The sequence below is a fragment of the Callithrix jacchus genome, chromosome 4 (genome assembly GCF_049354715.1).
Source record: "Callithrix jacchus isolate 240 chromosome 4, calJac240_pri, whole genome shotgun sequence".
Classification (NCBI taxonomy): domain Eukaryota; kingdom Metazoa; phylum Chordata; class Mammalia; order Primates; family Cebidae; genus Callithrix; species Callithrix jacchus.
In genome coordinates, this window is record NC_133505.1 from 76,341,988 (window position 1) to 76,356,906 (window position 14,919).

Consider the following 14,919-nt stretch of genomic DNA (forward strand, 5'->3'; position numbering starts at 1 on the left):
AAAATATTTTTGGACAAAAACTTATTTTAACATAGCAAATATAAATATAATTGTAGTCACCACTAAAGGTGATTTTCACTTGTAACAAGAAATAACTTATTTTAGCCCATTCTCGTTTTAGAATTTTCTTTGTCAAAATATTTCCTTTCCTTTGTGTATCAAACTCCGTTTATATGCCATCAAAATAAGTACATTAACGGGGAATTCAGAAAAATTTGATTAAAACATTATCATTCAAGCACTTTTTTTCTACCTTTGATTCATTCAGAATTTTGTTTATTATTGGCCACATTGCTTGGAAAAAAAATTCTTTTATATCAATAAGAAAAACACTAAATTTTTAGTTAGCATTTTTCTTTTCATGTTGAAACATTGTGAGGCTTCTCTGAGTTGCTTTATATGTATAATGATTGATATCTTATAGCAATAATTTTTTTTACTGTAAATTTGGTTACTACTTCAGATAATGTGCTACTTTAGTGTGGCATAACTTTTTTTCCCAAACTACTTCCAAGGATTAAGTCTTACTAAATATAATTTTCAGAAAAATCTATTAAATACATATCCAGGGGCACCTGTGATTAAAAAGACCCCCCATATGTTATTAAATTCACTTGCAAGAAGAAACAACTTGAAATTGAGATGACAGTTTTGCTATTATGTGCATTTGGCCAGAACACACTATGGAAACTATATTCTCTGCTGCCCTGTCACTAAAAATTTTTAAGATTTTCTACAGCAAATAATCTCTAATCACATACACATTTAAGAAGGTACTAGGCCAGGCGCGATGGCTCAAGCCTGTAATCCCAGCACTTTGGGAGGCCGAGGCGGGTGGATCACGAAGTCAAGAGATCGAGACCATCCTGGTCAACATGGTGAAACCCCGTCTCTACTAAAAATACAAAAAATTAGCTTGGCATGGTGGCGTGTGCCTGTAATCCCAGCTACTCAGAAGGCTGAGGCAGGAGAATTGCCTGAATCCAGGAGGCGGAGGTTGCCGTGAGCCGAGACTGTGCCATTGCACTCCAGCCTGGGTAATAAGAGCGAAACTCTGTCTCAAAAAAAAAAAAAAAAAAAAAGAAGGGTACTAAATCAAATGCCTTACAATCATAAAAACACAGATGAATTTAGTTTTCCATTATCTTGCCAATGACTGAAATCTGGCTTTTGCCCTAAGACTTGATTTTACAAAGACATATCCCATTCCTATTTCCAGGACTTCTGTGGCTTTTATTAGACCACCCTATCAACACGGAGAGAAGACAACAATTTAATATATATAATTCAAAAGAATTTCCTCAAGACTTTTTGAGGTAATATCAGAAAGTTTCCTTGATTTCTGCCTTAAAAGAAAATTGGATCTTAAAGTTAACTCTGCAGAAACACATCCTTTGGAGTATCACAAAGAAAACAGGTTTTCTGCCCGGGGACAGTTTCTACCGCTCTAGCAGATTACACTTACTATACTATGGAAAATGAAACACTACTAATCTGTTTGAAAAATTGCCCTAAGAAGAATATTTCCACTATTATTTCTTGTTGCATTGGGAGTGTCAGACATTGTATTCGGATAAGACAAAAGAAATAGGGGCACAAGAATGGGGAAAAATAAAGAAATAAAACTGTCTATTTGCTACTGATGAGATAATATTTTTGGAAAACCTGAGATAATCAAAAATAAAATGAACATATCCATAAATTTGGTGAGGATACAATTTTATCATATGAAAATCAATAATCTCATATATACAAACAATAATCAGTTAGAAGATATAATGGAAGAAAAACCCCATTTACAGCAACAAAAAATATGAAATAGGCATAAACTTAAAAAGAAATGTGAAAAATCTATAAGGAAAGCTTTAAATACACCTGAAAAGGGACAAAAGCGGATTTTAATTAAAAGTAATTCGTGTGTGTGTGTGTGTGTTTGAGATGATGTCTCTGTCACCCAGGATGGAGTGCAGTGGCAAGATCATGGCTCACTGCAGCCTCAACCTCCTCCACCTGGGCTCAAACAGTCCTGTTGCTTGAGCCTCCAGTATAGTTGGGGCCACAGGCATGTGGTGACCACAGGCACATGTGACCACAGGCATGTGCAACCTCGCCTGGCTTTTTTTTTTTTAATTTTTTTTGGAGAGACAGGGGTCTCACTTGGTTGCCCAGGCTGTTCTCAAATTCCTAGGCTCAAGCAATCCTCCTTCCTTCTCCTAAAGTCCTGAGATTACAGGCCCAAGCCAATGTTTCTGGCTGAAATTCTTTATTCTTACATAGAATGACTCACCATAAAAGAGTTAATTCTCCCCAAGTTAACATATATAAATGTGATCCAACAAATATCCAACAAGTTTTTATTTCTAGAGCTATATAAGTTGATTCTAAGGTTCATATTGTAAAATAAACAAAGTAGCTAGTAATATGTATTCCTAAACAGAATAAAAGTTTTCTCAATTACCAAAGATACACAAACTTCTATGCTTAATATAGAGGGTATGAATGCATACAAAGACACATTAGTAAAAGAAAAGGCATTATAGTAATTTCAGAAAGAGAAACAAGCATATAAGAAAATTTAATATATGATCAAGATGGTGTCTCAAATCACTGAGCAAACACAGGCTTCTTTTGTTTTTAAGTTTTGGGGTACATGTGCAGAACGTGCAGATTTGTAACATAGGTATACATGTGCCATGGTGGTTTGCTGCACTGATCACCCCATCATCTAGGTTTTAAGCCCCGCATGCTTTGCTCTGCCTCCACTTGCCCCCCACCCCTCCACAGGCCTCACCATGTGATGTTCCCCTCCCTGTGTCCATGTGTTCTTGTTCAGAAACACAGGCTTTTAAATAAATTATGTTAGAACAACTGGAAAATCACCCTTACTTCACATCATACACCAGAATAAACTTTAAATGGGGCAGACAGCTAATGTAAAATATGAAACTATATGCTATGGTTTGAATATGTCACTTCCAAAACTCAGGTGTTGTCAATGTGATAGTATTAAGTGAGGCCTGTAACAGAATATTAGACCATGAGGGCACTTCTCTTGACAATGGCATTAAAACTTTAAAAAGAGGCTTCACACAGCATTCGGCTCACTTGCCCTTTCATTTCTTCCACTATGTGACGAAAGAGTGCATCTCCCCTTTGGCGGATGCACCAACATGGTGCCATCATAAAAGGAAAGAGAGGGTCCCTTATCAGATACCAAAACTGCTGAGGCCTTGATCTTGGACTCTCCGCCTCCAGAACCATAAGAAATAAATTTTTGTTCTTTATAAATTACCCAGTCTCAGGTATTTTGTTCTGGCAGCACACACTGACTAAGATACCACACAAGGACTGGAAGAGAACTGGTAAAGTTTTTTAGTAAGCTGTGGATGAGTTATGACTCAAGTTTCAGATACAATAAGACTGATACAGTCAAGTACATTGAAAAAAAAAAAAACTGAGTAACCCCAAACACCATAAACAAAGTCAAATGACAAATGGTACATGGGGAGAAAATATTGGCTATGTTTATCTGTCTCAAAAATTTCCTTAAGAATGATGTCCACTATCTCCACTATCATTTCATGCTGGATTTGTCATAAATGTAGAACTTGTAGCTCTAATATATAAAAATTTCTTTAATAGATTTTTTAAAAGGACCAACAACCTACACAAAATGAGGAAAGGACACAGTCAGTTCACAGAAAAAAGACCCTCGAATATGTAAAAAGTTTAATAACTTCTCTAATAAGAACACATCGAAACTTCAATGAGATACCATTTCTTGCCTAATAGAATTTAAAAATTCAAAAGCTTAATAACATTTTGTATACAGGGCTATGGAAAACAGTTTCCCAAATATTGTGGATGAGAATGCAAAATGCTACAATATCTATGGAGGTAAGTCGACTTTATCTAACAAAATTACACATGCATTTATCCTTGGCACAGCAGCAATTCCCACTTGTGGGAATTAACCTGAAGATATACTTCCACAAATGTGAGGGAAAAAAACTAACAACACATGCACAAGGTTATTCACTGATGAATTATTTGTAATAGCAAAGTACTGGTGACAACCCAAATGTTCAACCACAGGAAACTGGTATAATATACTACAATGAATTCACACATGGAATACTAGTCACTATAAAAATAGACAAGATTGAGAAAGAGCTCAATTGATAGGAATTGATTTCCACGATATGCGATAATCTGGAAAAAAATCACCTAAGTATATATAGTATACTACCTGTTGTGTAAGAAAGGGAAATAAGATGATACATATGTATTAGATAAAGAAATATACATAGATAATAGGCACATGCACGTGTGTGTGCGTGCATGTGCATGTTTGTGCGTGTGTGTGTTTGTGTGTGCTATAAAATAGAAATACAGGAAGGATAAACCAAAAATGAATACAAGTTTTTACCATAGAAAGAAAGTGGGTGGGAACAGGGTGGAAGTGATAGCATTGGCAGTGAGACTACTTGGTATGTACTTTTTATATCGCTTTTATTTTTGAATGCTGTAAATGCTTTGCCCATTCAGAAATAAAACTAAAAATAATGAAAAAAGAATCCTGTAATTGGATATAAATGCAAATGAATGAGCCTACTTGTATAGAAAAGTAATAACAATCACACAGAAAAGTAAGTTTACTTAAGTACAATTTGTAAATAGTACCCTGACTGCATATCATTAATGTTTTTTTCTAAGTATGAGAAAAACTGCAAAGAAATCTTGACTTTGATTGCTAGTTTTGTTGTTGATAAGGCTATTGATGTAGTCATATTGGACCTCTTTTGTATGTATTATAGAAAAGAGAAATTAGGAAATATATTTATATCACTGCAAGAGACAGGAGTTACTAACATGAAATGGGAGAGGGTATTGGATTTGAATTGTAGCTATCAGTGTGAACTTCAGACATATCTGTATTTATAAATATGTTCCCCACTAAAAATAAAAAAATAAAAAATCAGAGCTCCTTCAGAAATGGCTCATTCCAGGAAGGGAGCAGGAAAATACAAGGTAAGGCTTGGACATCTTTTGCCAGAAGCATGAGGACATGTCAAAAGACTCAAGAGCTGTCTGAATGGAATCCCACTTGCCATGTTTGGGATAATTTTAACATAAAAAAATAATAATATAGGTAATGGATTACAACCTAGTAAATAAAAGCACTCATGAGTCCAAAAGTGATACTCATTAAAAAGGCAGATGGATATGAAAAGTAGTTCTTCACAAAAGAATGCCAGTTAATAAATACAGAAATAATAGAATTAGAAATTCCCCTTTTTCAAACACCAATATAATCATTTATTCAGGCAAAATTCTCAATGGATTGTAAAACCATTGAGTGAGAAATTGTTGGGGCCTAAGATATTCATACAATCCCCTCAAAGTATTATCCCACAGATGACATTAATTTCAAAACATAAAGGATTCCTTTACAATGTTGAGATCTTGGAGACACCACCATAACTGAGGGATCAGTGTTAGCATTATCAATAATGGGACAAACTGAATGACCATAACTCTGAATGAGAAGCAGTGGGAAGTATACTTATGTAGTATTCTTGCCAAAATGGCGAACATGAATGTAATAGTGAGGAAATAGTTCAATTGAAATCTGGGGCACTAAATAAGACAACTGGACTGAATTGGTTAAAAAGAAAAGTCGATATCAAGAAAGGCAAGCAAATAGCTAGAGGGATATGTTTTAAGAGATTAAGGAAACATGAACATCACTGCAAGGAGTGACTCTTTATTTGATCCCGGAAAAATAAAACAGGAATAGGAGACGTTAAAATAACCAAAGACATTTGAATACAGATTTTCATTTGATGGCATTATAGCAATCAGTATGAAATTCCTTTTGTGTAATAATCTCATGGTATTGTGGTTAAAAAGGTATCATGGTTAGGAATAAAAATCTCTTGTTTTTAGGTGACACACACTACAATACCCCGTGCAAAGTACTATGATATCTGCAACTATTTTCAAATGGTTCTGTAGGAAAAACAAAAACAAAACATAGAAAGTACAAGGGAAACAACAAACAGGCAAAATGCGAACAACTGTGAGTCTATGTGGAGGGTATATATTTACTGTACATGCTTTAAACATTTTTGTTGGTTTGACTTCCTAAAAATAAAAAGTTGAGGAAAAGCAAAAATAATTTTTTTCTTGAGGTTTCTACTCTATTGAGCATCTTAAGATGATTGCACATCATTTACATTCAAGTAGTTTATAGCAATTTTTCCTTACAGATTACAATCAGATTGATCAAATTACAGGAGTAGAAATGTTTATAACCACATCAGTACCCTTTTCAAGTTTAAAAATGTGATTCTAACTAAGGAGGGAAAACAGTGTGGTAGAATTTCCCTAAAATCACAGAGGCTTTATGCCATGCTTCTTAAAAGGTTTAACATTTCAAGAAGAATGTGGAAAAGAATTTTTAAAAAGAGATGACTCTTAGTTTGGAAAAATATTTTAAGTGGATTAAGCTCTTTTCAGTGTGCCTTAAAACAAAATACCTGTATTTCAAGACTCCTTTCTTGTAAGGCAGTCATTAAGTATCTTTGTCTTGTTGACTCACATTATTTCTTATCCATTAGGTAGATGACCAGATTAGTAGTTTGCACCTCAGAAAATCATGAGCTGCTCCATGGCAATTTGTGGTCTCTAGATTGCTTGGGTCCAGCCTTATTTTTCTTTTCTTTTTTTAAACAGAATCTTGCTTTGTCGCCCAGGCTGGAGTGCAGTGGTGTGACCTCATCTCACTGAAACCTCCGCCTCCCAGGTTCAAGGGATTCTCCCGCCTCAGCCTCTGAATAGCTGGGACTGCAGGTGTGTACTACCATACCTAGCTAATTTTTGTATTTTTAGTAGAGATGGAGCTTCACCATGTTGGCCAGGCTGGTCTCGAACTCCTGAACTCAAGTTATTCACCAGCCTCAGCCTCCCAAAGTGTTGGGATTACAGGTGTGAGCCACCATGTCCAGCCACCTAGCCTCATTTCTTTAGAAGTTTTCTAAATGTGCTCATTACTTCTCCAAATGGCAAATATGTGATTTGGAGTATCAAAACCTATCTAAATCTATGTTGTTTGTGACCAGAGACAAATGTATGTGTGGGGAAGAGAAGTGAGTCATCGTTTTGTAATTAGTGACCACCAGCCTGGCCAGTAAAACTACCAGGACACATACCAACCCTTCAAAAATTTTTCCTATGTTGATCTTCCAAGAATCAATTTTGATTACCTTCCTTATGAGAATGCAAAGCTTCATTACCTTAGAGCAATTATTTTTACTCTTAAAGCTCAGAGCTTCCATTTTGTGAATAACATATAGTCCCAAAGCATGGTGGGTAATGAGAAGGAAGTTTTTAATTCTCCCATTTAATTTGGCCAGTATTTTGCCTAACTCCAAATTAAAATGTCCATCCAGGCTAGAAGAGCTATATGGTCACCAAGGGGACTCAGGTTTTCTGGAGTCTGAAATTTGTTTGTTTTCATAACCAACTTCAAGAAAAATAATTCAAAAGTTATAAAAAGAAAGTCAGGTACAAACATAAATGTTTATTTAGAATGAGAAATTACATCTAAGTATAACTTTTATAAGTTAACAAATACCACAAATAGAATCCTGAAAAAACATATATTTATATGCATATATATGTATACACATGTACTCTATATAAATATAATATATAATACATGTAATATGTAATTATTATGTTTCTACTCAACTCCCTAATATATTTTTTCCTGTTTTGTCTGTAATCAACTTTTCATAAGACATCAGTTTTTGTAATATTTTCTATAAAGACAGTAGTGAGGTAATTCAGTTTTTCCTCAAGCATGTCTGATTGAGATTTATAGAATGCAATTACTTAGAAACTTTCGGCTTTTATAACTTGTTTTGAGTAATGTCATGAAATTTGAGAATTTGTTGCCAAATTTGGAAAGCTGTCTAACAAGTTTTTTTCATCTACAAATTATAAGATTTCAGGCCATCATTAGTACATTTTTTTGGTGGGAGAGAACTTTTGTTTTTACTGAGAATCAATAAAAGCCAAACTCTCACAATTTTAGATGTCTGATTATTGGAATTTTAAATTATGTTTCCAGGTATTTCAAGCCTCATTTCTCATTTCTCTTTCACTGCTCACATGTTCTGAAAATAGGAATTGTAGGTACCTTTGTGTAATATGCAAGATGAACAGTCATAGGAGATGGTAGGAGTTTTTCTGGAAGCAAACTATTCAGTGTCTAGCAATCTAACTGTACATGGAGTTGGCTGTGAACTACGTAAGTATATTGCACTGGACCCAGCACTTCTCCACAGCTGCTCTGGGACCTTCTGCCAAGAGGAGGAGTATGATACCAGAGAAGTCCTGGTAGAAGACAACAGTTTTAGCCAATTGCAATAAGAGTATCTTACTTCAGCAAATTTTACAAAAGCATATAAACATGTGAACACTTTACTAGGAATTAATCTTCATCAGTTTCAGAGTAAACCTATTTCTGGCCATGATTACAATAGGAAAGCTGTCCTTGTCCAAGTCTTTAGTATTTGCAGAGGTGCCAAAAATACAGGGATCATACTTTGTGGCTCTCTCCATTCATCCATGCCATGAACATCTGTGTAAGAGGAAGCTATATTTTTACTCTTCTGTTGCTGTATCTTCATTTGTTTGCCCACATGGATAGGTAGGAATGAATAACATTAGCAAGCTTTATGGGATGCAATGGTAGTCTGTATACAGCCTAATCCAACATTGTGAAATTTTCAATTATATTATCACTGGGATGTCTCATAACTGTATAGAAAAATATTTCGAATAACATTTTCAAATGTAACAAGTTTAATATTCAACTAAATATCGAATGTTAGGTGAAAGGAATGAATTAGGACCTGAAAGGACAGTGGGAAGGCTATATAAACGTCCACAAAGGCAAAAAGATATTAGCATAACATTACAAAATCCAACAGGAATATTTGAAAAAAAAAGGGGGGGTAAATACCACTTTGCATTTTCCCTTCTCCTGGGGAAGAAGTTATTTTTGTAGAGTAGAAAATATGATGGGATATTTCCTTTTTGAAGGTGGTGGCAGGTGGCTGCCTGTTGGAGTGTGAAAAACAAGTAGAATCATTTGGATGCAATTCTGAAAATATTAATCAAATGACAAAAATACAAGCAGGGAATAATTTTCCCTATGTCTTGGGATTTTTCTTTTGTGGAGAAACTTGGGAACTGATTGGAATAATGGAAGGTGATAAACTATGTTTCTAAGAAATAATAATTACCAACATAAAAAGAGATAAATTATTTGATAATATAGACTGTAAAAGGATGACTATCTTTCAAAACATTCAATACAGTTTTCTCCTTTAGCAGTTACTGTGTGTTTAAAATTTTTACACGTTTTCAGAACCTCACTGCATGCAATATTGCAATATATATTTATATTCTAGCCCAAAGAAATTTACATGGACTAATTTTTTATTGACATTAGTTGAGCCTGACAACCCTTTTTTATTTTTTATGCAGAGGGTTGTGTGTGTGTGTAAATGTGTGTGTATCTGAGCTTTCATACCAATAGATTGAGAATCTGAAAGTTTATGTTTTATTTCCCACCTTTTTCACCAACTAGTTATTTAAGAAAATTCCTTAAATTAAGCCTTAGATTTGTCATCTGCATAGTGGGGCATACAGCATCTAAGATTCATTTATGTTCATACATTCTATGAGTCTATGTATGTCTGATTGAATACTAGTATTCCTTTATTCAGGAAATTGATAAAATAGAACCTAGGGTATTGAAAATGAAAATATGATGAAGATTGCTGATCCCATAACTAAAGTAAATAGGTAATGAGTATTAATGGCCCTAAGAGTACTTAAGGCTTCCACCTAATCTCTCCATCAGCCATAATTTTTTGCCTTTTTTCTCTCCTTACTCTCAGCAGATGATCTTATCTCCTACTACATCTAGAAAATAGAAGCCATCAGACTCCATCATCTCACCACTGAGGCTATAAAAGATGTCTGCACCTGCAACCCTTTCCCTTTTTTTCTTCTTCCCTTGTGTTATGATGCATCGGATAAGTGTCCCTTATCTGATAAAGAGCTAATCATTCTGCTTGGGGTTGTAGCCCCTTCCCTCTAACCCCAAGGACTTCAGTGCTCTCTCCTTCTTGAAATAGCCTCCTCCCTCAGCCTTGCTGAAAACACACCCTGCTGCATTTTTACCCACCAAATTATCCCTGCTCTCTCTTCTTAGTTTGTTTCCAGGGATCCCTCTCTGTCTCAGATCTGTCATTGTTGGAGGCCATCTGTGCTTAGTCCAAGGTCCTCTTCTGCCTCTTCTCAAGCCTCATTTCTAGGTGCTCTCATATATTCTCGCAGCTTTATATCCTTTGTATTTGCTGACGAATGTCAAATATATATGTTCAGCATGACTGCATAGACAAATGCATATATGCAAATGACTACATGACTATTGCTTGCATGTGTCTCAAATACTCAAATTTAGGCTATATAAAACCAAATCCTCAATCCTGTCTTTAGCTAATTTCAACTTGGAAATAAAATTCAATTCTCTCTTTCTATGGCCTCTGTGCTCATGACAGCTCAGGGTAAACAACTATGGTCTTGATTTCTCTTGTGCCTACCACCAACATTCAAGCCTAGAGTACTGTTTTTTCTCCATCCAAATTATGTCATGAACTTGGCCGCTTCTCTTCATTTCAAATGCAAGCTTGGTGGTCCAGACTACTATACTTTCTCACATGGGCTTTTGTAATAGTTTTATGGCCTCCCTGCTTCACTTTTGTTTATTTATATCCCCTTGCCCTCCCAGCATTCAGAATATACAATAATGATGCTGTTATTAGAAAAGTGATATAAAGACAATAATTATTCAGGGAATACAGAAATGTAAGAACAATGTAAAAATTCTCCTGAAATCCCACCACTTGGAAATGCGAGCTAAATATTGTTGTAAAAGTCTCTTTGTACATTTCTTAGATAGGTAGATAGATGGCAGACGTTGTTTATAAAAAGAGATACTATCTATTATTATATTTTACTAATAGCCATTCCTTTAAAATGTGTGTGTATATAGGTGTGTATACATGCAAATATAGTTCTAACATTTACAATTTTGTCAAAATGAGGAAAATTGTATAAAGCATAAACAGCATAAAAGGGCTTGCTATAGAAAGCAACAATTGGTTACCACTTCTCATCCCTTCCTGAATCTGTCATTTTAAACCCTTGATAACTTTTATTTTACGTATTTAAAATTCTAAGTGGATTAGTCATGATGGTTTAGATTACCTACTTTAAACATTGTCTACCGACTTCCTGCCGTGGTAAATGAGGTTTTAGCTCACTTATACTTCCTTGACTTCCCTCTCTTCCTCTTACTACTTTCTTTTTTTGGTTTTGAGATGGAGTCTCGCACCGTTGCCCAGGCTGTAGTGCAAGGGCACGATCTCCGCTCACTATAATCTCCGCCTCCTAGGTTCAAGCAATTCTCCTGCCTCAGCCTCCCAAGTAGCTGGGACTCCAGGCATTCGCCACCACATAATTGGAAATTAAATTATGTTTAATTTGTTAACTTCCAATAAAAATATTTTTAAGTTTATAACATACAAAGCTGTAAATTATAAATTAATTATAACTATAATTTAGAAAATACCTGAAATTATCTAATGCTTTATTCCACTCAGAAACCCAAGAACCTAAATAGGATTAAATTATAGATTGATAATCTGTTTTCCAGGAACTTGTTTGTGTTGCTAAGTTATTTGGATATAATATTCTAAATTTCCAGTTCCCCCTCATTACACTGAATTTATTTCTCTATCGTTTTATGGCATCTATTGTTGCTAATGAGAAACCCACTTGATTTATTGTTTAATTACCATTTCTTGTTGGTAATCTGTTTTTTCTCCTTGTAGCTGGTAAGAGTATCTCCTAACTCTTGATGTATTCCAGTTTTCCTTTGGTAAGTCTAGGTATGAGTATATTTTTGTAGATCCTTCTTGGTTCTTATAGTTCATTTTCAATTTGAGGACATATTTTTATTCAATTTTGGAAAGCTCACAGCTCTTTTCTCTCCAAATATTACTTTCTAGTGATTCTCTCTACTCATTCCTTTCTTGAAGAAAAATAGACAGTCCTATTTGTCTTCAGACTATCTTATATATTTTTAGGTGACCATAAAAATTATCAAATAAATTATATTTATATTACATTTATATAACTAGAGCTCCACCTAGTCTCTGTTTTCAGACCTGGCTCCAGTCTGCTAATTTCCATGGAGCACCTTTAATTCTTCTTCCCCGATTTTCAGGGAAGATGCATTTAGGAGTTAAAAGAAGTGCCACTAATAATTACATCAGGATGACAGATGTAAATTGGAATTCTCCCAGGCATACTAAGGTGTATGATCTCTCTGCTTAGCAGTTTTTCTTTTCTTTTCTTTTCTTTTTTTTTTTTTTGAGACGGAGTTTCGCTCGTTACCCAGGCTGTAGTGCAATGGCGCAATCTCGGCTCACCGCTACCTCCGCCTCCTGGGTTCAGGCAATTCTCCTGCCTCAGCCTCCCGAGTAGCTGGGATTACAGGCGTGCGCCACAACGCCCAGCTAATTTTTTGTATTTTTAGTAGAGACGGGGTTTCACCATGTTGACCAGGATGGTCTCGACCTCTTGACCTCGTGATCCACCCGCCTCGGCCTCCCAAAGTGCTGGGATTACAGGCTTGAGCCACCGCGCCCGGCCCAGCAGTTTTTCATATTTTATTCTCTATGCTGTCTTCTGGGTGAATCCCTCAGTAATATTTTTCAATTTATTATTTTTCTTTTGTTGTTTCTTTTCCAAAGTTTTTCTTATCTTTGAATTTTTTATTTCAATGAATAGATTTTTAATTTCCAAGATGTCTAATCATTCTGTTTTTTAATTTACTTGGCTTGTTTCATATCTGTCTGCTTTCCATACTTTTGTTTTTTAAAAAAATTTCATAGTTTTTTCCATTTTTCCCCTTAAGCATTCAAAGCATATATATTCTTAAGTTTGGGCTAGATCAGTTTAATAAAATTTCACCTGGAATAAAATTATGTTCCAGTGGTTGCTTTTTGGCAGGATTACTTTCACAGCATTAGAATTCTCCTGCTTTGAAATGTTTTTTGCAGCATCATTTTGAATGAAATTGCCCCCCTTCTCTCTGCATCTTCATATTTCTCTGTCTAGTGGTTTTGCATTTCCTTCTCCCAAATTCCTCAACCCTACCTCCAAACCCAGTTCTGTATGACACTGCAGAACACCTGCCCTTGGTCTCAGCAAGCATATGACATCAGGCCCCAGGCCAAGTGCATTTAGCACCCTTCCTCAAGTGCAATGTGTGTTAGTCCTCTTGTTTCTGAAGTTATCTGCAAAGCCATAGCCCCAGGGAATGGCTGGCTGCAGACTTTTAACCTCCTTTCACCAGAAGGAGCCCAATCTAGCCTCTGTTTTCAACCTGTCTCCAGTATGCTAATTTCCATGGCACACCTTCAATTCTCCTTCCCTGATTCTCAGCTGTCACTGCCTACTTTAGGACAAGAGCCCAGGATGGCTGTGGCCTCAGCTATGCTCAGTTCTGCATTTCTTTTCTATTTCTGGTGCACAGGAATGCTTAATAGGCTTTGAACTCAGACATGTGTTTCTGGTGTTTTCTTTTATATTTTTACATGCCCTTTGCTGTGTTGTGTTAATATTTTAAAGCATGAACTAACTGCTCTAATTTAACCAGAGTGCATCAAGAGTAAATTGTATTTATCATAAATGAAAACAAGTGATTGTAAAATATACAGATTTACTAAATTTGGAAGCCACTGACAGATTTTCCTTGTACATGTCTCTAAATTACTTTTGTAAATGTCCAATACTGGTAGCATTAATGGAAAGAACAGAACCCTTTGTCCATAGGATCATTTAAAATTTTTTGTGTGAATCTGCAATTATTTCTGTTTTCTAAATTATATTATATGAAAATCTTCTATGAGCTGAAGCATTTTGGTGGTATAGGAAATTTTGACTTGGCTACTTTGGAATTAAACATATTTTACCCAGTTAAAAGAGAAAACATATTAAAATTTCCAAGTAAAAATAATTATGTAATCTGAGAAGGAAATACTTGAAGAGAAAGAAAATGAAAGGAAGGAAGGAAATAAAGAAGAAATGAAGGAAGGAAGGAAGGAAATGAAAGAAAAAGAAAAGAAAGAAGGAAAGACAGGCATATTCATTCTAGTGCTTTGAATAGTGCATGGCCCTTAGAAAATATCTGTGGGAAAAAAATGAATGGATAAGTACCTGAGCCTCACTCCATTTCTGGTTAGCACCTTTGTTGTAGAGGGAATGGGTAGGGAACATATTGTGGATGGATCGGGGTGAGGAAAGCATCAGGGCTCACAGGTAGTGTAATGGATCAGGTTTTAAGTGCGAAAATTGAAGTGAAGGATAGAGTTAGCATAATTGTCAGGGTGTTTGTTATTTTATAACCTGGTTGTAAAAACTGAGTTTAAAATTTTGACATTTATGTGGTTGTAATTTTTCTGAGCTCAGCCATGACTAAATGTCACCCTTCCTATTTGGAACCTATTACTGAGCTATACTGACCACTCAGAGCTGGGAAGAGACAGGCCACTAGTATGAGGTTATACATGAATGTCCTGCAAATTGCGAAGTCGACACATTTGGAGTAAAGAAATACACAAGTTACCCTCCTTGTGCAGTCCTGGACTGTGGATCCTAAAGAGAAGGTCCACTGAAGGCTGTCTTGGAATAGGTGGTTAAGTGTTCCCAGACACATAGCTTTAGCAATCCTTATTCCATCCACATTTCTAGAGAAACAATCTCTAG

The 14,919-nt window shown here is 35.5% G+C and overlaps 1 protein-coding gene across 2 annotated transcripts in view; it reads right to left on the reverse strand.

The window, feature by feature from the left end:
- Positions 1–14,919, reverse strand: part of LOC128931787 (uncharacterized) — an 82,244-nt gene that overhangs the window by 31,446 nt on the left and 35,879 nt on the right. The window lies entirely within an intron of this gene.